The 25,184-nt window shown below is 43.6% G+C and overlaps 1 protein-coding gene across 5 annotated transcripts in view; it reads right to left on the bottom strand.

Moving 5' to 3' along the window:
- The window catches only part of pbx1b (pre-B-cell leukemia homeobox 1b), a 90,493-nt gene that overhangs the window by 22,616 nt on the left and 42,693 nt on the right, over nucleotides 1-25,184 (bottom strand). Inside the window, exon 1 of one of the 5 annotated variants that reach the window (XM_023999416.3) lies at nucleotides 12,611-12,850. The exons of the other annotated variants lie outside the window; for them this stretch is intronic. The gene's annotated coding sequence lies outside the window, so the exon portion shown is untranslated. Of the gene's footprint in view, nucleotides 1-12,610; nucleotides 12,851-25,184 lie in introns of those variants that run through there. 5 annotated transcript variants of the gene reach the window in all.

Here is a 25,184-nt window from a genome sequence, read left to right as displayed (position 1 = left end):
AGACGGCGAGGAGGTAGGGGGGGGTCAATGCAAATTGTCCATGTAGACATTTGATTAACTGTTCAGCAGTCTTATGGCTTGGGGTAGAAGCTGTTAAGGAGCCTTTTGGACCTAGACTTGGTGCTCTGGTACCGCTTGCTGTGCAGTAGAAGAGAGAACAGTCTATAACTAGGGTGGCTGGAATTTTTGACAATTTTGTAGGGCCTTTCTCTGACACCGCCTGGTATGAAGGCCCTGGATGGCAGGAAGCTTGGCCCCAGTGAAGTACTGGGCCGCAGTACTCTTTGTAGCGCCTTGCGGTCGGATGATGAGCAGTTGCCATACCAGGTGGTGATTCAACCAGTCAGGATGCTCGCAATGGTGAACCTTTAGAACTTTTTGAGGATCTGAGGACCCTTGCCAAATCTTTTCAGTCTCCTGGGGGGGAAAAAGCGTTGTCGTGCCCTCTTCACAACTGTCTTGGTGATTTTGGACCATGATAGTTTGTTGGTGATGTGGACACCAAGGAACTTGAAGCTCTCGACCTGCTCCACTACAGCCCAGTCGATGTGAATAGGGGCGTGATCGGCCCTCCTTTTCATGTAGTCCACGATTGTTGAGGGAGAGGTTGTTGTCCTGGCACCACACTGCCAGGTCTCTGATCTCCTCCCTAATTGCTGTCTCATCATAGTCTGTGATCAGGCCTACTAACGTTGTGTCATCAGCAAACTTAATGATAGTGTAGGAGTTGTGCTTGGCCACACAGTCGTGGATGAAGAGGGAGTAAAGGAGGGGACTAAGCATGCAACCCTATGTGATGTGTTGTTGCCTACCCTTACCACCTGGGGCGGCACGTCAGGAAGTCCAGGTTCTAATTACAGAGGTAGGTGTTTAGTCCCAGGGTCCTTAGCTTAGTGATGAGATTTGAAGGCACTATGGTGTTGAACGATGAGCTGTAGTCAATGAACAGCATTCTCATGTAGCTGTTCCTTTTGTTCAGGTGGGAAAGGGCAGTGTGGAGTGCAATAGAGATTGCATCTGTGGATCTGTTGGGGCGGTATGAAAATTGGAGTGGGTCTAGGGTTTCTGGGATGATGGTGTTGATGTGAGCCATGACCATGCTTTCAAAGCACTTCATGGCTACAGAAGGAAGCGCTATGGGTCGGTGGTCATTTAGGCAGGTTGCCTTGCCATTTTTGGGCACAGGGACTATGGTGATCTGCTTGAAACATGTTGATATTACAGACTCAGTCAGGAACAGGTTGAAAATGCTGAAGACACGTGCCAGTTGGTCAGCGCATGCTCTGAGTACATGTCCTGGTAATCCATATGGCCCTGGGGCCTTGTAAATGTTGACCTATTTAAAGGTCTTACTCACATCAGCTATGGAGAGCGTGATCACACAGTCGTCCGGAACATCTGGTGCTGTCATGCATGCTTCAGTGTTGCTTGCCTCGAAGCGCATATAGAAGTCATTTAGCTTGCCTGGTAGGCTTGTGTCATTGGGCAGCTCGTGGCTGGGTTTCCCTTTGTAGTCCATAATAGTTTGCAAGCTCTGCCACATCCGACGAGCATCAGAGCTAGCGTAGTAGGATTCAATCTTTGTCCTGTATTGACACTTTGCCTGTTTGATGGTTCGTCGAAGGGCATAGCGGGATTTCTTATCAGTGTTAGTGTCCCTCTCCTTGAAAGCAGCAGCTCTACCCTTTAGCTCAGTGTGGATGTTGCCTGTAATCCATGGCTTCTGGTTGGGGTATGTAAGTACGGTCACTGTGGGGGCGACGTCATCGATGCACTTGTTGATGAAGCCGATGACTGATGTGGTATACTCCTAAATGCCATCAGATGAATCCCAGAACATATTCCAGTCTGTGCTAGCAAAACAGTTCTGTAGCTTAGTATCTGCGTCATCTGACCACTTCCGTATTGAGCTAGTCACTGGTTCTTCCTGCTTTAGTTTTTGCTTGTAAGCAGGAATGAGGAGGACAGAATTATGGTCAGATTTGCCAAATGAAGGGCGAGGGAGAGCTTTGTACACGTCTCTGTGTGTGGAGTGAAGGTGGTCTAGAGTTGTTTTTCCTCTGGTTGCATGTGACATGCTGGTCGAAATTTGGTAAAATGGATTTAAGATTTCCTGCATCAAAGTCCCCAGCCACTAGGAGCGCCGCCTCTGGATAAGCATTTTCTTGTTTGCTTATGGCCTTATACAGCTCGTTGAGTACGGCCGTAGTGCCTGTATTAGTTTGTGGTGGTAAAAAGACAGCTACAATAAATACAGATGAAAACTATCTTGGTAAATAGTGTGGTCTACAGTTTATCATGTGGTACTCTACCTCAGGCAAGCAAAACCTTGAGACTTCTTTAATATTAGAATACACGCACCAGCTGTTATTGACAAATAGACACAGACCACCACTCATCGTCTTACCGGAGGTAGCTGTTCTGTCTTGCCGATGCACGTAAAACGTAAAACGGTAGCCATCCCCTCCGGTGCCATTCTGTTCAAAGCCTTGGGGAAGGGGGATTCAGCTATAGCTAGCTCTCTTCCAGGACACTGCCTGCCCGCCTGTCTGCCTGCCTGTGTGCCTTATCCAAGTGATTCAGCTATTTTTAAAGTAACTGTCCAGTGTTTCAAGATTTCAATCAAATATGACCTATAATTAATTACAATATGAGTTAAACTTCTTATGGCTGGGGACAGTATTGAGTAGCTTGGATGAATAAGGTGCCCAGAGTAAACTGCCTGCTACTCAGGCCCAGAAGCTAATATATGCATATTATTAGTAGATTTGGATAGAAAACACTCTGAAGTTTCTAAAACTGTTTGAATGATGTCTGTGAGTATAACAGAACTCATATGGCAGGCAAAAACCGGAGAAAAAATCCAACCAGGAAGTGGGAAATCTGAGGTTTGTAGTTTTTCAAGTCATTGCCTATCGAATATACAGTGTCTATGGGGTCATATTGCACTTCCTAAGGCTTCCACTAGATGTCAACAGTCTTTAGAACCTTGTTTGATACTTCTGCTGTGGAGGAGGGGGGAATGAGAGCTGTTTGAGTCAGAGGTCTGGCAGAGTGCCACGAGCTCAGTCTCACGCGCTCCCGTGAGAGTTAGCTGCGTTCCATTGCATTTCTACAGACAAAGGAATTCTCCGGTTGAAACATTATTGAAGATTTATGATAAAAACATCCTGAAGATTGATTCTATACTTCGTTTGACATGTTTTGGCTGGAAAAATGGCTGTGTTTTTCTGTGACTAGGTACTGACCTAACATAATCAGATGGTGTGCTTTCGTCGTAAAGCCTTTTTGAAATCAAACACTGTGGTGGGATTAACAACAAGTTTATCTTTAAAATGGTGTAAAATACTTGTATGTTTGAGGAATTTTAATTATGAGATTTCTGTTGTTTGAATTTGGCGCCCTGCACATTCACTGGCTGTTGACAAGTTGATCCCATTAACGGGATCTCAGCCGATCTCAGCCGTAAGAAGTTAAATAATTTAAATTTTTTGGAAGGAAAACTAAGTATAAAATGTTATGTGTTGAAATGGTGTGGGCGTACCCCAACAACAGAATGGTGTGGGTATATACCAGTCATTAAAAATATTAACACGAGTAGACCAATGATTGGCAAGCTCATCCTCAAAAATAGCAAGCATTTTTTAAATGGTCTGTATGAGATTCAAGTTTGAGGTTGGGTTTTTTAAATGTTTTTTCTCAAATTTATGCTTTGGCCACAAACATGTGTATAGGATGAGTCAACAACATTATCTGGGTATGATTTAACAGAATATTAACCTTTTAAAGTGAGATTTTCACTGGACAGGTAATTTAAATGGCATAACAATATCAGGCCCTGATAGTTACAGCACAGTACACCCCGTACCCACCGCAGTCCGCGGTCCAGATATCTTATCCTATAGGATTAGGGGAGGGAGGCGAACCAACACCAACGACAACGAACGGGGCTGTCAAAAGCTATTACAAAATGTAATCCCAAACTAGATTTCTCTGACATGTCGACAGGGAATTTCTGTGGAAGCTCGCCATGACTGTCTGATGATAGGGGAAACCCTGATGTTTAATTAATGATGTTCGGTCGTTCTGTCACAGTTAGAGACATGTATGGTCAAGGTGTATGTGTGTGTCTGTGTGTGTCAGGGGAGGCTGGTGGTAGGAGCTATAGGAGGAAGGGCTCATTGTAATGTCTGGGATGCGTACAGTGGTTCCTCCTTTAAAAGTTGTGAGTTTACACCGCGGGACTTAGAGGTACCCAGCGTCACGGCTTCATTGCTCCAGACCCCCGCAAGGGGGCGTTAGAGCACTCATTATGCATTTGGGTACCAAGGTTTTTATAGGACCAATCATATTGAGTGGTTCCAATGGCGAATTTGACGCGAGCCACATGTCTCTGGTGACTTTCTTCAGCAAAGATGGCTGACAAAACATTATGGTGGAAGCAAATTGAAGTAATTATAACGTCATAACGAGTCAAGCAAAAAATGTGCAATTGAGAGGAATATGTTAGTTAACGTAGAGACAAACGATTGTGCATATTTTTTTGTCATAAAGTTAATTTACGAAAATCGCTATTTAGCAAGTTTTTTTCCAGTCATATCCAATACCAGGTGTATCAAACTCCATTCCTTGAATGATGTATTACAATTAGAAACTTCAACAGTGTTTACCACTCCTGCTCCTGGGACATCAATGATTACACATTGTAATTATGCAATAGACTAGAAACGTGATTTAAGTAAAGGCTGATTTGTAATTCATATATACAGAATAAAAAACAGTACATCCTGCCAGCACGCCCACAAGCGAGCCCCTCGGGCGGAGAATGAAGCATGGAAGAGAGCGAGGAACGAGATGGGAATAACAATCCAGGCTATTTGCTCTGAGACCGGCATAATAATGTAATGAAACAAGCAGGGAGCAGGTTTCGAACCCTCAACATTCTAGCCCGAAGTCCAGCATGCTATCGACTGTGCCCAAATGTTTTAATTGGTGTTGGGGCCGATTGTGGCTAAAAACACTTTATCATTTGGAATCTTTAACGTGGAAAGGGGAAAATGTATTATTATTAGTTTTTCACAAGCTTAGCAGGATGGGCTATTAGCTGAACAATAGACTATTCAACCTTTACTAAAGAATTGTCTAATAGCCGAGCTAGGTGTGACCCCCCCCCCCCCCCTTCGTTTTTCTCTGAATAGAAACACCATAATATTAATAAAATTAATTAAGCCACATTTCTTAAAATCAATCCCATATACTATGTTATTACAAACAAGGTTTTAAATTCTCTGTTGAATGCCAATATGAAATCGCTTCTCAAAGATGCCCTCTGGTGGTCAAACTAGCAATAACTTGCATTAACAGAAGAAATGTCTGACAAATAAATAACGTGCCACAGAATGCTGCAGCAGCCCGCAAGGTGTGCCGCAGTATGACGCAACTTTTAAAGGAGGAACCACTGTACACCGGTGTGTGTGTGTGTGTGTGTGTGTGTGTGTGTGTGTGTGTGTGTGTGTGTGTGTGTGTGTGTGTGTGTGTGTGTGTGTGTGCGTGCGCGCGCATGTGTGTGTGCGTGTGTGCGCACGCGTGTGTGCATGTGCATGTGACAGCCGAGGGTGCCTCTGACAGAGATGACGGGTCACTGTGCTGCGGTCTCAAACTGCGTGGGCTGACAGACAGACAACAGACACCTTTGGAGCCTCTCCATTTTGCATAGCGATGCTGTAACGTGATCTGCTGTGTTACGTCAGGGTCAGCAGGGCCGGGCGAGTCCCCTACTAGACACCATGCACAGGACACACACACTAGTCTGGTCTGAATATTGATTAGGACTGAGTAGGGCACAGCGTCTGGCATTATAGTTGGCATACGTACTGTAGTGCTAAGGGTAGCATTATGAAAACAGGGTGAGGTTAGTTGTGTTAAACTAGCAGTTAGGGAAAAGGGATGGTGGTCATGCTCACTAGAGTAATACACAAAGTGATTGAGTAAATATTTTTTTAAGTGGAAAAAGAGAAGATCAAAAATATTAAATATCTCTGCGTAATTTAGAAAGAAACATATGCAGGAACAGATGAAAACATTTTAGAATTCAAATAACTCTATTGAAAGGCATAATGTATATGGTTTCTAATGTTGTTCTCCCAGCTGAAGAAAACTCAACTATAAAGAACCAACATCAACCCAGCTAGCACAAGTTCTGAGAACCATACGTTTCTTAGAGCTTGGTGAAAGCGTAGTTGTCCTATTGTTATTTTGCATACAACCTTCCAACAACATTCTGGAATGATGCAGGATAGTTGCTTGACTTTGAAACATCCTCAACACAATTAAGGAACTTTATTTCATTACTTTAATAACAGAACGTTTCCTTAAAGTTCGAAGATGGTTACATTTCATTTCAATTTTGTTAATATTTTAGGAATGTTCTCCAACTGGTTTGACATTGGGAATGTTATCAAATAGTTCAGAGAACGTTAAGAAACAACATTCTTGTGGGAATTTCAGCACTTCAGCATAATGTTTCCTTACAGGTTTCCATAGTTCTATTTCAATTCATGTTCTCAAATTGTTCCGTGAACGTTAAGAAAACTTTTCATAAAAACTACAAGAAAACTGTAGTAATGTTCAGAGAACATTCTAAGAACATTCTGGAATGACAACATATACATTCCATTCTCAGAATCAACAAAATTCTCTAGCCTCCATCTTGTTAGTGTGTTCAGGTGTGTTGGCCGTGCCCACTAATTGGCCACACCTGCTCTTAATGAGTGCTTGTTTCCTTTGAAATGGGGTCTGTTTGAATAAACAAAAATGAACAATGTGAGCTAAAAAAATCATGGCACGCTAGCTCCATCCTGGCGGCGCAGTGGACTAATTCCATGGAAAGAGAATCATACAGTATGATCAAATCTCACTGATGCCATGCCACAATAAAACAAAATGTTTTTGCATGATTAACGCCGAAGCAAATTAATTTCCATGTGTTCTTATAACAATGTGCGCTGAGAGTCGGGAAGCAAATTCAGGGAGTGAGTGTAACATAATACAAAACAAGAAACACGAACATCGCACAGACATGACACAGAAACAATGACGCCTGGGGAAGGAACCAAATGGAGTGACATATACAGTATAGGGCAGGTAATCAAGGAGGTGATGGAGTCCATGTGAGTCTGATGACACGCAGGTGTGTGTCATGATGGTGACAGGTGTGGACCATAACGAGCAGCCTGGTGACCTAGAAGCCGGAGAGGGAGCACATGTGACAGTACCCCCTCCCCGACACGCGGCTCCAGCCGCAGGATGCAGACCAAAATGACTATCCCGGGGATCAGGAGTGGACCGGTCACCTCTGCTGAGGTGTGGGAGACCTGTCAATCCGGCTGAGACACGGGAGCATGGCAACCTAGAGAGCCAGAGAGAGAGCATACGTGACGGTAACCCCTCCCCGGTGCATTCGGCTCCAGCCGCAGGATGCCAACCAAAGGGACGATCCCAGGGATCAGGAGTGGACCGGTCGCCTCCGCTAAGGCGCAGAAACCTGACGAACCGGCTGAGGCGTGAGAGCCTGATGAGCTGGGTGAGACCTCCCCAGTTACCCCGGTCGAGGCATGGGAAGCTGTTCACCAGCTGAGGCAAGGGAGCCTATCGATCCCGTTGAGGTATGGAAACCCGTCGAGTCAGCTGAGGCAGGAAAACCCGACGAACCGGTTGAGGCCACCCGGACCCATCATCACCTCCAACACAAAAAAAATGTAAAATCCCCCCCTGATGCTTCCCTTTGGTGAAGCGTCATTCTATAACGATATGCACTGAGAGTCGGGAAGCAAGTTCAGGGAGTGAGTGTTTTAATAAATAAACGCAACATAATAAGAAACACGAACAACACACCGTCATGGAACAGGAATAATGACGACTGGAGAAGAAACCAAAGGGAGTGACATATAGGGCAGGTAATCAAGGAGGTGATGAAGTCCAGGTGAGTGTCATTATGCGCGTAATGCTGGTGACAGGTGTGCGCCCTAACGAGCAGCCTGGTGACCTAGAGGCCAGAGAGGAAGCACACGTGACAGTTCTATCTGAGCTTGGAGTTCAAAACAGTTAACCTAAGCTAGCAGTGTTATTAAGTCTTATTGGACCATGTTCTCAGAACATTATTTAATTACCAACATTTCCGTTCTCAGAACGTTAATAAACCTTCCAAGAAAACATTCAGGGAACCATAGTAAAACGTTCTCAGAACCTCCCTGCAACCTTTAAACTAAAGTTCCCAGAACAGGGGAAAGTTCACTTCTGTTCTCAGAACACAAAAAGAAACTTATGACTTTATTCCCAGAACCAATGGGAAAACAAAAACGTACATTCCCACAACTTCCAAGAAACCAAATGTGCTTGCTGGGAACATTGTGGTGTGTGTGTGGCTGAGCCAAAGTCCTTTGCATAATTAACCCTTTCTGGTTGGGGGGGTTGTGGTGGGCTTGTCTAGATTAATTTATAGTGACAGCACTGGCCCTATTTGTTTGCATTGGTGATTCAGTGGGCACACTTCATTGTGGCTTTAGAAGTTAATAAATCACAGCGGCCCCCTCTCTCCCAACGCCAGTGAGGAGCGTGTGCCGCGGTGGTCCTGTCACAAGGCAGGCAGCAGAGCCGAAGCGACAGCTACATGCTAATTCAACATCGGCATAATTCATTATACAGTCACGAGGGTAGTGGAACGGAAAGGGAACCAACACACACCGGGAGGATAACGACAGGCATCAAATTGTTAAAACCAGGCCAGGTCAGTCCTTTAGTAGTGTTGTCTGTTCCCTCTCTGTGCCTTTATAAAATGTATACTGAGCCTGTTATCAGAGGTGAAGCTGCAGCTCATGGGTAATGTTGAAAATAATCTATAAAACATATAATTAAGACAGAATATAAATGTACAGACATATAAAACATTTATGATCGTGATCAATTATGTTTACAGTCAATAGCATTTTGTTTTTACTGGTCCAATATTTTATTTCGTAAGGAAGATTTCAAATTGATAAAGGCCTATCATTTTTTAAAAATGTAAATACTGTAGAGTAGGCCAAGTGTAACAGCAGTGAGAGAGGGAGCCTACTCATACCATTTAAATGCCCATTAGTCACATCGAGGAAGATACTAGAGCAGACACACGAAAGGTACAATAGATGAAGGCTATTAAGCTAAAGGAGATATTAACAATAAGATAAAATGTCAATTAAGAGAATAATCCCCCGTGCTCTTCAGAAGGTGACAGGGGGCGGGAGAGGAGCTGACATACGTTGCATTAAACATTAGCTTGCTTTGGTGGCTTCTTGTCGTTTACGCGGTCCCACCAGTTTGTGACCAGCAGTTCCAAAGTGAGCAGATCGCAGCGAGTGCTAGCTACCCTTTGGCGTGCGTCCCAAATGGCACCAGAGGGCTCTGGACAAAAGTCAGGCACTATATAGGGAATAGGGTGCCATTTGGGACGAAGGACTACATTTTTTGTTTGCTGTGTCCTCTCACCCTCTTTCACTGCAGCCACCTCTAACAATGGCAATTATAATCAGTACAAGCCGTAGCCAGGCCTAGGGGCGGGTAGTTATGATGCAGTCCCTGCTGCAGTGGAGAGACACCCGTCCCACCACTCCTACGAGCTGGGATCTTAAGTGAAAGGTATTCATAAGAAAGATTCTGTTCATTATTCAAGGGAGAGACAATATATTGGGCCTCGGGTCAAATACATTTTCTCAAATACATTTCTTCTGTCAAACTCCTCTTTCTTTTATGAAGACGCTTTAAATATGTAATTTGAGATGCTTGATCTGATCACATTTGAGGTCATGGTGTAGGATACCATTAATGCAATAAAAAGAAGCCTGAGGCTTCATGGAAAGTCGTGCTATATTAACATCTATGAAGCAATGTTAAAGAGTGACAATGTTTTCCAGGAAACAACGGAATAGCAACTCTATTCCACCCATCCGATTGACAGATTTTGAATGAGTAAAAAATAAAGTCTGATCAGTAGACTTTAATAAGGGCTGTTTAAAACATCAAGGAAAATATCTTTCATTAGTCACTAGAGCTGATATTGACTGTTGGTGAGCCGAACTATGACGACGATGACTGCTGATATGATACAATTGCTGCAAATCTCTTCTATATGTGAACATAACCCAGTTGCCAGTCAATAGTTAAATAAAGGTTAAATAAAAACATATAAAAAACAATAGAGGAGACAGTCACTCAACTGTAGTGTTGTCTAAGTTAGCATCAAGGCAGCAGGCACCAGACTGGGGTGCCTGTCCTGATCTAAGTGCCTGAGGGGGTGTGTTGACTGGGACTGGGCCATGTCATTAACATTGGCCTCCCACTCCTCCTCCCCTTATTAAAGCCATTCCTTCAGGAGATCAGATGAACATGTCACCGATGCCTCAAACCAGGCCAGAGAGCTAAAGGTGACTGTGCACACTGCAATCATGAGCACCGAGACCAAGCAGAGATGAGCACTCACTCAGCCAATGTTTGGTCACTACCAGATCTCTGTGATTCTCTTGTCAGTGTGAGTTAATGGCGTTCAAGTGGTTCTTTGTCCTCTCTGTCCTTCTGAAGGGTGAGTGGACGGTCAAACAACCTCTCACTGTACGCGCCCACCATGGGCCGCCCAGAATGACAGACTGAAGGGCAGAGACAAATATGCTTATGAGATCAGCATATATATTGTTACGTACACCTGATAGGTGCAGTGAAATGTGTTATTTTACAGAGTCAGCCATAGTAGTACTGCACCCCTGGAGAAAACAAGGGTTAAGTGCCTTGCTCAAGGGCATATCGACAGATTTTTCATTTTGTCAGCTCAGTTATTCAAACCAACTTTCGGTAACTTGCCCAACGTTCTAACTGCTAGGCTACCAACCTCCCTGAATAGGAAGGACACCATAGATGGATTAAAGGCAATTCATGCTTCAGAATTAATAACCAATATTTTACAGACTAACGGTGCTACTGCATAAAGTAAGGGGGGGGGGGGGGGGGGGGGGGTGTTCTTATGAAGTTTACAATGGTATTGTGTGGAGCGAGTGTAGGGTAGGGTCTTTTAGATGTCACTGGAGTGTGAGAGGAGTGCTCATTGGTCAAGGTGATAGACGATATCCCAAGCTGACTCTCTGTAAACCCCAGCAGAATGGAGAGCACGGCTGCCTCTGTTCCTCCCTTTCCACTCCATCCCCCAATCTATCTAACTGTTTTAACTTGGGGGGTTATTTCTCATTCAGCACAGCTCTCCTACTGCCAACCAGCTTATGTAAAAGTGATTAACAGTAATTAATCCTTAATCACCATGATTAGCCAAGTCGCAGTAAATTAGTCCACATCTGGAGCAGATGAGGGCCTGTGATTGAAGTAGACTGAGAGAGTAGAGGCTGGGATAGTGTCTGAGTTCGGCTAGCCTGCAGCCTTTACTGAACTGAAGCCTAACTTGTACTGGAAGTGTTGCTGTGTTTGGACGCACTACTGTGCAGAGTTGTGTGCATATAATGTTTTTTTTACTGTAAATGGGGGGTGTAATGTCTTTACTCACTTAGCTGGAGAAAAGTCCTTTAAGCTATATGTTCAAACACAAACAGATCACACATTGCTTTGGCATTAGGTCATCTCCTCCTCTTGCTAGCTATATTAAGGCTGTACATACATCACATGATAAAATTGTATGCTAAGAGAGCATATCTCTAGAGATTCAAAAGTGAGAACACTCCAGAGATTGTCATCTTTTCTCAACCTTACCCAACAAGTAAAACCTTCTTTTAAAGTGGAACTGACAGCATTTTAGCAACGTAAAATCGTATCTGTTAATATACAGCCCCAGGAAGAATGACACTTTTTAACATTTTCTGACAAGTGAGAGTTTTTTCACGTTTTACGTATACTATATACTTATACTAATTCTATAGCAATATAGTGGTAAAGTGGCCGAGTGTTTGGACAATTAATAGAAACTGCAGTAAATAAAACCTAATAAAAACACCTGTCTCGTCCAGGACCGGAGTCTGCGCAGACCGGTGCGCCATAGCCAATCCAATCAGAGTTACAGTAGGCCTATATGCAAACAAGCCATTTGCCACAAGGGCCTGTCATCATTCACTTTGAACTGGACTGTGTATTTACAGGCAGTTGCAATAGCGCAACTTTAGATCACTAGAACGCATCGGGAAAAGCCATAAAATACACTAGGATTTTGGATTTCTGCAAATATGTAGCTAAATACCACGGGAGTCCTCTTACATTTGGGAACTTTACAGTTCTATTGATCAAACAACCATACAACAGTTGGCTATCTTTTCCTATATGCACATCAACAACAACAAGATCAACAACTAAGACTAGCCAAAGCAAGATGAACTAAAATCTAATGAAGGAACATCAGATAAACCCTCTCAAACTTTATCAGCTAGTTGGCTGTCAAAATTGCACTGCTAATATCCTGCTCGCCCTTCTGAGGCTTGCCTGCCAATGCATACGTCCCAAACACGCTAACTGGGTAAAGTTGGCTATCTTGCTAGCTAGCTACTTCCAGACACAAATGAGAGAACACCTCACTGACAATTTTACTCACCCTAGTAGAGCAGGTTAGGCTGTTTGCATGTAACATGTAGAGCGTTCGTGACCAACTATTTTGCGCGTTGGTAAATTCATCAGTTATTCTGCGCTCTGGCACACTCGGACAAGAGTACGAGTGTGATAGCTAGCAATAGTTAGTTTGCAAAGGCAAGAGATATGCTAACTGGATAACAGTAATTTAACATAGCTGGCAAAGCGATTCAAATGTCTTGCTAGCTAACCAAATTACACGTTCATCTCTAGCTGTGTAGCCACCGAAAAACAATATGAGGGGAAAAAGTCAGTCACTCACCCAGTCCTCCAATGACATGACGCCCTCCTAGCAGCTAGCTAGCTAACGTTAGGCTCTGTTTGTAGCTTGCAACATAAATAGATACGCTAGCATATTATCCACATTATTACTGACTCATGATCATTGCCCTTGCTAGTTTGATTGTATTGACATTCCCAGACTTAGTTACATTCGTTCGTTTTGTCCAAAATATTGAGTAATTGAAACTGAAACAGTGCATCCCGAAGGGAAGCTATATATCAATCATGCATTGTACTGCATCCATCTATTCTGCTAATAATGCCTTATTGTACATCATGGAATGTTAAGTCAAATATAACCTATTTTTAAAACCTCTTATAAAGTTGATTTTGTAGCATAAACTGGGAATTTGATATTTTTGACTGATATGATTTTCTGTTTGTTTCATATCTGCAAAGTAGTTAAATGCTGTCACTTCCACGTTAAATCCATATCCACAATATAAATATTATCCGAGATATACTGACCTCAGCATGTATTACAAACAGACACATCAAAGCATGTTCCCCACATTCATTATTGAACAAGGACAAGCACAAACACACACACACACCTGTGCACAAGCATGCATTCACACACATAGACTTTTAAACACACCCCTCACCCTCTGCACTCTAGTACACATGCTGCATTCTTGATTGTCTTTGATGCCTGAAGATGTCTCTGATGTCTCTGTGTCCCCAATGTCCCCAAAATAACAACATGGGAGCTATAGTTATTAATATGCATGTGTGTGTATTTGTCTCTCCCTCTGTTTCTCTCCCTCTGTTTCTCGCTCACACACACACACACACACACACTCTCTCTCTCTCATCCTATCTATTTATATTCTTCCATTGAGACATTAATGATGCATCAGGCATGGTCGTGTTGCTGTGGAGGCTGGCTCCCTCATAGTGGGGGGTGTTGTATTTCTCTCCCCCATTTCCTCTCCTCCTACTCCCCTTATGGTGCGCCCCAGTCTATCCCTGTTACACACAAGGGGCCAGGGTTCTGGTCTAGAAGCATGGTTTCGACTGCTCCTACAGTTTTGCTCGGTACTGCAATTTAACTGACGCCCGGCCCAGAAAGACAAGTGCCATAGACGGCCACATAGAGAAGTCAGATTAGAAAATTCCTAATAAGACACTTTACTCATCACATTTGTGCACAAAATGTCCACTGAATTATTCAAATAATTGTCACTGAGGCCCAATTTTGTTTTTCATCACTCACAGCCGAAGATATGAACATTTTATATTCGCCCAATGTCTGCCATGTTTTTGGAAGACGTGATGACGTCGACACTGCTCACGTTGCTTCCTGTGCGCACTGAGTGCTAAAGCGCATGTGAAGTTGTGCCGTGTAAACCGGATGCAACCTGGTTATAGACGGTCCATGAATTGGCATATGCGAACGTGAGTAGATAATGTTATTTTATACCATAGTGGTTACACAGCTCCCCCGTCCTCCTCCTGTTCCCCCCTCCTCCTCTTCCTCCCTCTCCTGCTCCCCTGGAGAGCACAACTCCAGCTCCCTCCCTAGCTCCCTGTCCCCTGGTGAGCCTCCCTCCCTGTTTCTTCCCTGGTGTGCCCCAGTCTCTCCCTCTTACATGGCCACGGATTAATTACACACTTTAATGAGCTGCATTATTAATGGCGCTCTTACTTGGCAGTTTAAGGAAACGCAGCAGAGAGAGAAGTCAGTGTTGAGCATCACATCGTCGCGGCATCAGGGCCTTCCAGACAGCTCTCTCTCTTCTCTCTCTTTCTCCGTCTCTCGTTTAAACATTGCAGTGCCGCTGGGAATCCTACCTGTTCTTTAGCCAGAGAAATAATAGGTTTTGTGGTACTTTACATCACAGTGAATATAGTACAATATATACTGTAAACTGTAATGGATCCAATACAGTCCACTGCAGGGGACTGTTCATGACATGGCCTGCATCCCAAATGGCACTCTATTCCTTATATAGTGCACTACTTTTGACCAGAGCCCAGTGCAGTATAGAGGGAATAAGGAGCCATGTGGAATGCAGACAATGTCATTATGATTGCAGGCCCATTCAGCCTGGGAAAATGAAAGCGCATTCAGTATAGCCGCTGGAAAATGCTCCCCAGCTGACGGTTCATAGCAGATAGGAACATATCGTATGAAATGGAGTGGACTAGAAAATGGATGAATGAAAATAAACAATAATTTCAAGGAGAATGTGGCAGTGTTAAAAGCAATTATTTGCAGTGTTACAGTGTATTATTAGTTTAAAGCTTGTAATAAAGGCGGAGAGGTTAGCCATTTGCAGTGCACCGATTGTCTGTCTGCATTTGTTTTAAATTCCCATGGAGGAGAAGAGAGAGAGAGATGAGAGAAGAGGAGAGAGAGAGAGAGAGAGAGAGAGAGAGAGAGAGAGAGGAGAGAGAGAGAGAGAGAGAGAGAGAGAGAGAGAGGAGAGAGAGAGAGAGAGAGAGAGAGAGAGAGAGAGAGAAGAGAGAGAGAGAGAGAGAGAGAGAGAGAGAGAGAGAGAGAGAGAGAGAGAGAGAGAGAGAGAGTTCAGTGAGGGTTTAATGATTAAAGTTATAGGGTTTTGTACACTTGGTGACACTAGTACTATCCAGCTCTAAGACACCAGACCCACCTGTATTATAAGATGAACCACAAGTAGTGAAGATTTACTGTGAGTGACTGAGTGGACTGGCTCATTACAGAGAGGGTAGAAAAAGGAGAGGAGGGAGGGTAAGGAAGGGCTAAGGAGACGAGGACAGGAGAGCCCAAATCTGGGTCACGGAGCGGATGCAAATTTAGGTCTAGACGAACCCCTGTGTCAATCAAGAGACAAAAAAGAACGGAGTGGAAGAGAGAGTAGCAGAGGGGTGAGGGGGGTGGAGAAAGTTAGATAGCGGGGGAGGGAGGGAGGGGGGTCCGAGGAGGGAGAAAAGAGAGTGAGAAAGAAAGAGACTCCCTGGAAAGGGTGAGAGATCAGGCCTGCTGCACATCACAGCCGTCCTCCCCCAGAGGAGAGGTGGTACAAAAGAATATTAAATGAAAGCAGAGTGAGAGTTGGGTTAGGAGGGTAGTGATAGGCTTCCTCATTCAACTGGTGAACCGTCCCTAACACAGCATGTGACTCATGCTTTGTGGGGCTTTGACTTCCATTACCCTTTAGTGAGTGAAAATATTTGTTTTAATTATATTATTTATAGTAAGTGTTTAAAACTAGGATTTTATATTTTCAGTAATATTGGCTAATATTGGGTAAACATATATAACAGACCCTGATGGGTTTTAAGAGGAGACATTTTGTTTACTCTCTGTGACCCTAAGCTCTCAGAATCTAACATGGTTCAGAATAACGTCCAGCTAATGCTGGTATTTTGAGATATGCTTTATCATACTGTTTTCACAATCAAGTTTGCTTCACTTTTGGTTTGTTGAGTCCTTTCCTCTCCTCGGCATACTGTAGTGTGCTGGCTGGATGATAAAAGCAGTAATCTGACCATGCACATACCCTCCTGCCTGCATCCAGCTCCTCTCTCCTCGGCTCCTCTCTCTCGGCTCCTCTCTCTCTCGGCTCCTCTCTCTCTCTCGGCTCCTCTCTCTCTCGGCTCCTCTCTCTCGGCTTCCTCTCTCTCGGCTCCTCTCTCTCTCGGCTCCTCTCTCTCTCGGCTCCTTCTCTCTCTCGGCTCCTCCCTCTTGGCTCCTCTCTCTCTCCGCTCCTCTCTCTCTCCGCTCCTTTCTCTCTCCGCTCCTTTCTCTCTCCGCTCCTTTCTCTCTCGTCTCCTCTCTCTCGTCTCCTCTCTACTCCTCTTTGTCATCCTCTCTTCTACGCTGCACTACACAGGCCTGTCTTGGACACCACATCTAGCTGAGAATGACTTCACCCTGCAAAAGGAGCAGCTGTTGTCATGTGCCCTTACCAATAGTTGGAATCATCTTGAATTATTCATATATTTCTGAGGAATGAGGCACCTAATTGTTTATTTCAATGGACTTTAAGTGAAAAATCACATGCTAGATGTAAAAAAATCAAAAATATAAATGACAGGCGCATATGTTTAGCAGTTCAGCATTTTTAGGCAATTCAAACTCTTCACCAACTTCCTAGTCTTGACTGAAGGCCCAGTCTTTATCCCCCTTGTCCTCCCACTCCTGATAACCCTGCTAGCTCACACTGTGCTCTGACGCAGAGGGAACTGCTAAAGGCTTGACACTTACCTGAATAATGGTATGCTAATGCTTCAGGCTACCTGTATTTACCCCTAAGTGCAGAAAAAACTCTGTTGATTGCGGGAAAGCAATTTTCCTGAAAGAGGGAAAGCGGAGAGAGAGAGCAGGCAGGAAAGAGCGATTGAACGAGAGCGGAACGAACGAAAGGTCTTCTTTAAGCTACAGGAAAAGTACAGGCAATTTATAGAGGATGACAATTTTCCTTCCCTGCCTCTGAAAGGAGGGCTTTATAATTGTGCTGAGGCAGAGCCGCCATGACGGGGATGGGGGTAGAGTTGGGTTTTGGGTGGAGGGGACTAGTATACCAGGCAGATACACTTTACCCATAATGTCTAGCAGCCTCAGAAGAAATACAAACACAAAGACTCACATGAAATTGATAGTATAGTAAGGATAGTAAATTAACCAAGGAAAATAATCTCTACTCTCTGTTAAAGTTAACCAAGGAAATGAATCTCCACTGCATCTCAATTGTTTTTTATTTTATTTTATTTCACCTTTATTTAAACTGGTAAGATAGTTGAGAACAAGTTCTCATTTACAACTGCGACCTGGCCAAGATAAAGCAAAGCAGTGGGGACACAAACAACAACACAGAGTTACACATGGAATAAACAAGTTTACACAATAGAAAAAAAAGAAAGTCTATATACAGTGTGTGCAAATGGCATGAGGAGGTAAGGCAATAAATAGGCTATAGTAGCGAAGTAATTACAATTTAGCAAATTAACACTGGAGTGAAATAGATGAGCAGATAGTGATGTGCAAGTAGAAATACTGGTATGCAAAAGAGCAGAAAAGTAAATAAAAACTATTTTGGGATGAGGTACAGTGAGGGAAAAAAGTATTTGATCCCCTGCTGATTTTGTTCGTTTGCCCACTGACATTGAAATGATCAGTCTGTAATTGTAATGGTAGGTTTATTTGAACAGTGAGAGACAGAATATCAACAAAAAAATCCAGAAAAACGCATGTCAAAAATTTTATAAATTGATTTGCATTTTAATGAGGGAAATAAGTATTTGACCCCTCTGCAAAACATGACTTAGTACTTGGTGGCAAAACCCTTGTTGGCAATCACAGAGGTCAGATGTTTCTTGTTGTTGGCCACCAGGTTTGCACACATCTCAGGAGGGATTTGTCCCACTCCTCTTTGCAGATCTTCTTCAAGTCATTAAGGTTTCGAGGCTGACGTTTGGCAACTCGAACCTTCAGCTCCCTCCACAGATTTTCTATGGGATTAAGGTCTGGAGACTGGCTAGGCCACTCCAGGACCTTAATGTGCTTTTTCTGAGCCACTCCTTTGTTGCCTTGGCCGTGTGTTTTGGGTCATTGTCATGCTGGAATACCCATCCACGACCCATTTCAATACCCTGGCTGAGGGAAGGAGGTTTCACCCAAGATTTGACGGTACATGGCCCCGTCCACGTCCCTTTGATGCGGTGAAGTTGTCCTGTCCCCTTAGCAGAAAAACACCCCCAAAGCATAATGTTTCCACCTCCATGTTTGACGGTGGGGATGGTTTCTTGGGGTCATAGGCAGCATTCCTTCTCCTCCAAACACGACAAGTTGAGTTGATGCCAAAGAACCCATTTTGGTCTCATCTGACCACAACACGTTCACCCAGTTGTCCTCTGAATCATTCAGATGTTCATTGGCAAACTTCAGACGGGCATGTATAGTGCTTTCTTGAGCAGGGGGACCTTGCGGGCGCTGCAGGATTTCAGTCCTTCACGGCGGAGTGTGTTACCAATTGTTTTCTTGGTGACTATGGTCCCAGCTGCCTTGATATCATTGACAAGATCCTCCTGTGTAGTCTGGGCTGATTCCTCACCATTCTCATGATCATTGCAACTCCACGAGGTGAGATCTTGCATGGAGCCCTAGGCCAAGGGAGATTGACAGTTCTTTTGTGTTTTTCCATTTGCGAATAATCGCACCAACTGTTGTCACCTTCTCACCAAGCTGCTTGGCAATGGTTTGTAGCCCATTCCAGCCTTGTGTAGATCTACAATCTTGTCCCTGACATCCTTGGAGAGCTCTTTGGTCTTGGCCATGGTGGAGAGTTTGGAATCTGATTGATTGATTGCTTCTGTGGACAGGTGTATTTTATACAGGTAAGAAACTGAGATTAGGAGCACTCCCTTTAAGAGTGTGCTCCTAATCTCAGCTCGTTACCTGTATGAAAGACACCTGGGAGCCAGAAATCTTTCTGATTGAGAGGGGGTCAAATACTTATTTCCCTCATTAAAATGCAAATCAATTTATAACATTTTTGACATGCGTTTTTCTGGATATTTTTGTTGTTATTCTGTCTCTCACTGTTCAAATAAACCTACCATTAAAATTATAGACTGATCATTTCTTTGTCAGTGGGCAAACGTACAAAATCAGCAGGGGATCAAATACTTTTTTCCCTCACTGTAGGTAGATTGGGTGGGCTATTTACAGATGGGCTATGTACAGCTGCAGCGATCAGTTGCTCAGATAGCCGATGTTTAAAGTTAGTGAGGGAAATATAAGTCTCCAGCTTCAGCGATTTTTGCAATTCGTTCCAGTCATTGGCAGCAGATAACTGGAAGGAAATGCGGCCAAAGGAGGTGTTGGCTTTGGGATATGAGATATGCTAACTCAATAGTTTTGTATCGCCCAGTAAGTAGTAATACGTCACATTGCTTAAAAGCATACTTAAAGGCCTAATGCAGATGTTTTTATATCAATATCCCCCCAAAATTGGGGAACAATTAGGTACTGTACTTTACTGTGATAGATTTCATTTAAAAATGGGCAACAATTGCTTTTTAGCAACAACAAAAAATATTTCTCAGGCAAGAATTTTGCTAGGGCTGACTGGGAGTGGTCTGAGTGGGGAGGGGACAACTGAAAACTAGCTGTATTTGGCAGAGAGGTTTGGAACTCTCTTTGTTATTAGTCTATTAACCAATTTGTTATGTCACCATGGAAAGCCGAAACTCCATCCCATGCAAACCTGCTGAATAGAAGGTCCTGTGTAGATCGTATTTTCAAGAAGAAACTATCAGGAAATAACAATGAACACATCTTTTCACACTTTTACAGTGTTAGTTTCATCAGCTGTTGTACAATATGATACAAAACACAGGAACATTTTTATTTTGACTGCACTGGGCCTTTAAATATGGCACAGTAACCATTTCATTGTTCTTCACTGCCGGTCTTATATAACCTCAAACTTCCTAGTCTTTAGTTTCAGACAAACCTGTACTGCTGCACTCCCACCATTCATTATTTACCAACTTGTAAACAAAAGCCCCAATGACGAATGAGGACATGGTCCTTTTAATTTAGTCTGCTGGTGTCCATGTTGCCTCTAAAGGCAGATGTAGAAATTGATTGCTCTTTCCGGCAGTGTGTCTAAGGGGGACAGGGCTTCTAAAAATAACCGTGCAGCAGAACCGCGTGTGCATACGTGCGTGTGTGTGTGCATGCGTGAGTGAGTATGTGTGCGGTGCCAGATTGGGGCTCTGTATTGTACTCTGCCCTGCTCGTCTCGCTCTGGCTCTGCCTTTATCTGGCCGTGTGATAAAGCTGCTAACAGGCCTTTATCGGGGAGCTGAGGGGAAATATGCTGCTGCCAGATTAAGCCCCAGACTCTGCCAAGGTTATAAACAGCCTGTTATCTCAGGCCCTAACACAGTAATCCACGCTCTATCAGCAGCCAAACATATGGGCCACACAGAGCACAGATAGCCCTCTGACGGACACACACACACACCCACACACACAGCACAGCACAGATAGCCTCTGGCGGACACTTCCTTTTAATTGCAACAAGAGCCACCAGAGCAGAGCATCCTGGGTAAAAAAAAGAAAGAAAAACACCCCCCAAAAGAGAGAGGAAATGCAGCCCTGGTTCAAACCAGCCCAGGCTCACAATGCTCACCTTTCAGCTGTCCTCCACCTGCTCCTCCTAGATATCATGACTGAGCAGAGCAGAACCACTTCAACGTTACACCTCCTCCTGGCACCAATTATAGTACCATGGGTTCTTTAGTTCTTGTCTGCATTTCATCTGGTGTCAGTTTCATGTCTGTCTGTTTGTTTTGTTATCTGCATGGTCAATTAGATGGGGAGGCCACTGTGAGTAGGCATGGCTTACATCAGGCGATGATGTGACGGGAGATGTTTGGCTGTTAGCAGAGCTGCGTCTAGACAGATGCCTCTTACTCAGATGCCTCACTTCACCGACAACAACGGCTAGGATTCTCTCTCAGACGCGCTCTCTGTCTCGCTAATCAATACCAACTCTAACGTCCGCAGAGCCAGGCTGGGTAAACAACAGTAACTCAGACACACTCCCAGACACACTCTCAAAACAAAAACGACTTTGAGATTCTGAGACAGACGCATTAAAAATCTTGCTGAAGTGAGAGGTAGACAGGTAGAGAGGTACAGGGCTCCCATAAAGTGAACAGGTTCAGACTCTTGCATGCATAAACAATGTCTGCGTAGCATAGCGGGTGACTTGACAACACTCCCAAGGGTGAACATAGCAAAGAGGCACAAAAACTATGTTGTCAAGATGTACAGTATTCATTCATGTAAGGTCTGCAAAATACCAAACATCTGTGAAATGATTTGGAGAAAATGAATCTGTAATTCACATCTGGGAGATGCATCAGTGAAAAAACACACATACTGCATGTTGTCGAAAACCTATTTCCGAGCCTGTGAAAACACTGTGGAGTTTTGACTTTAAAAAAAACAAAAAAACCTTGATCAAAGATTTCTTTGACAGAACCGGAGGTGAGTGTAGCTGTGGTTGCAACTGCCCTGCACTAGATTCATGGCCTGGTGTAGGCTCTGGGCTTCAATAGGATCCTGTAATAAAAGCCTCTTCCCAAAGATGAATGATATTGGGGGAAAACAGACTTTACCTGAGAGCAGCACATTACACACAAGACTAGAGGTCAGCTGCACACAAATGTAATATACTTTGACAGTGAGACAGTCAAGTTTAAGCATTATCATTCTGGTTTCTAAAAACGTAAAATAACGATCCTACGTTATGTGTCATAGTCCACATAAGTCACGTGTTTAATGAGACGTTTGGTTGCACTTCAACATACCTGCCTGATTTATATTTTTGCGAACCCTCAGAAAGGTATGAAAATTCATCTGAAATTCACACAGACTCAAGACGAGCTCGGCAGTAGAAAGGGACTGGTACGTTAATGAGTCCTGAGGTAAATCTGAGGTAGATATAGGCCCTCTCCCAATCTCCTTATATACCTGTAATCAGCAGGCCTCTGTCTCTCTCTCTCTCTCTCACCTTATTGACTTCCTCCTACCTTGCTTTCCCCACAGAGCCTCAGCCTATCTACCTATATACCAAGCTCTTTTGAAATTCTCCTCTCGACCGCGGCTGAGGCAGATGCACACATGCCTCACGATCACACAGCCGTCTTAGCAAAGGGATTCTATACCTGCTCCTCCCAGCTGCCTGAGAATCTTGTTTTTCATGGTCTGAGAGTCTGGTCTGAGGTGCCTTTTGGCAAACTCCAAGCGGGCTGTCATGTGCCTTTTACTGAGGAGTGGCTTGCGTCTGGCCACTTTGCCATAAAGGCCTGATTGGTGGAGTGCTGCAGATATGGTTGTCCTTCTGGAAGGTTATCCCATCTCCACAGAGGAACCCTGGAGCTCTGTCAGAGTGACCATCAGGGTCTTGGTCACCACCCTGACCAAGGCCCTTCTCCCCAGATTGCTCAGTTTTGCCAGGTGGACAGCTCTAGGAAGAGTCTTGGTGGTTCCAAAATTCTTCCATTTAAGAATGATGGAGTCCACAGTGTTGTTGGGGACCTTCAATACTGCAGAATTGTTTTGGTACCCTTCCCCAGATCTGTGCCTCGACACAATCCTGTCTCGGAGCTCTATGGACAATTCCTTCAACCTCATGGCTTGATTTTTGCTCTGACATGCGCTGTCAACTGTGGGATCTTATATACAGAGGTGTGTGCCTTTCCAAATCATGTCTAATCAATTGAATTTACCACAGGTGGATTCCAATCAAGTCCACCTCAAAGATGATCAATGGAAACAGGATGCACCTGAGCCCAATTTCGAGTCTCATAGCAAAGGGTCTGGATACTAATGTAAATAAGGTATTTCAGTTTGTTATTTTTAAGACATTTGCAAACATTTCGAAAAACCTGTTTTTCGCTTTGTCATTATGGGGGAATTGTGTGTAGGGATAAAAAAAATGTAACCTTTATTTAACTAGGCAAGTCAGTTAAGAACAAATTCTTATTTACATTGATGGTCTACCCCGGCCAAACCTGGGCCGAGGTAGACGGTGGACCAACTGTGCGCCGCCCTATGGGACTCCCAATCACGGCCGGATGTGATACAGCCTGGATTCTAACCAGGGACTGTAGTTACACCTCTTGCACTGAGCCTTAGACCGCTGCACCACTCGGGAGCCCAAAGCTGTAAAAAGCTGTTAAAGCTGTAATGTAACAAAATGTGGAAAAAGTCAATGGGTCTGAATACTTTCCGGATGCACTGTATGGTATGTATCATTAGATCACCCAAAAGATGAAATGAAGTAGATTTTATTTCAACAATGTTGAATACTACAGTATAAGAAATGTTCCATTACAGTAAATCACACAGGACATTTTAAAAACTAAAGAGGCTGACCAATTAGAAGAGTTATAATCAGACATCTTGATATTCACTGTTTGTTTATTGTGTTGTTGGTAATTAACTGGAAGATATCACTCTGTTTGCTACTTAGAGGGGTCGATCGGGAGATTATTGGCATTGTAAAAACCAAGCAAAATCTGTGGTGCTAAATATTTATAAACTCAGTGTACAAAACATTAAGAACACCTTCCTAATATTGAACTGAGGGTGGAAACCCCAGCAGCGTTGCAGTTCTTGACACAAACCAGTGCGCCTGGCACCTACTACCATACCCCGTGCAAAGGCACTTCAATCTATTGCCTTGCCCATTCATCCTCTGAATGGCACACATACACAATCCATGTCTCAAGTGTCCCAAGACTTAAAAATCATTCTTTAACCTGTCTCCTCCGCTTCATCTACACTGATTGAAGTGGATTTCATATTCAGAGACTCAGAGATTTAGTGTTTAATAGTCCCATGTACACAAGTGACATCAATAAGGGATCATAGCTTTCACCTGGATTCACCTGTTCAATCTATGTCATGGAAAGAGCAGGTGTTCTTAATGTTTTTTACACTATAACATGGTTGGTTTGTTTCAGCAGCTGTCTGGGAAATACTATTTATATTTACTGCCTGTAGTTCTGAATGAATTACTCATTAGAACATTAGATAGACACACAGACTGTGGCTGCAACACAAATGGCACCATTTTCCACATTTAGTGCACTACCCTATGGGTCTTGGTCAAAACTAGTGTACTATGTAGGGAATAGGGTACCATTTGGGACGCATGCTGAGTTCAGCTGGTTGCGTCTACAACACAATCTTTCAATCACCATGCAGTCTACACATACAGGGAACAAAATCAAATAAATTCCTCACTTCATATACTTCCTCCAGATTTCAAAGTATTGTCCAATAAAGTTTTAAATGTCACAGAGGGGTTGTAACATAGACAGTGTAAATCTGCGCCTGGAAAACCACACTGCACACTGTCACCTGTCCCTCCTCCTTTTACCCAATAAAGTTTTATATCTTTGAATCAACTATGAAATTGTTTGAAAACGGTCGACTAAGGAATAATTGGGGCTGTTTTACTGTTATCATTATAGGTCTCAGGAGACTGTTCTCTATGCTCCGATCTGGCTCAGTCTGACATTCTGACATTTACCTTCGAGGAAACGCCAAAGATGTAGTGTCACTATCTAAATAAGATACATTGTGATATATTACTGTTCTACACTTTTTCCTCAGAATCTACACTGCAATCCACACTGTGGGAACTGGGAGCACAATTTATCATTATAACATAGATTTCGGATAAAGCTGATGTTTCAGACATTTACCAAGCAATACCTTAAAGAAAGGTTATTGATTTATGATC

The sequence above is a fragment of the Salvelinus sp. IW2-2015 genome, linkage group LG13, assembly GCF_002910315.2.
Source record: "Salvelinus sp. IW2-2015 linkage group LG13, ASM291031v2, whole genome shotgun sequence".
Lineage (NCBI taxonomy): Eukaryota > Metazoa > Chordata > Actinopteri > Salmoniformes > Salmonidae > Salvelinus > Salvelinus sp. IW2-2015.
The sequence above is the reverse complement of the archived record's forward strand: the minus strand, read 5'-3'. Positions and strand labels throughout refer to the sequence as shown.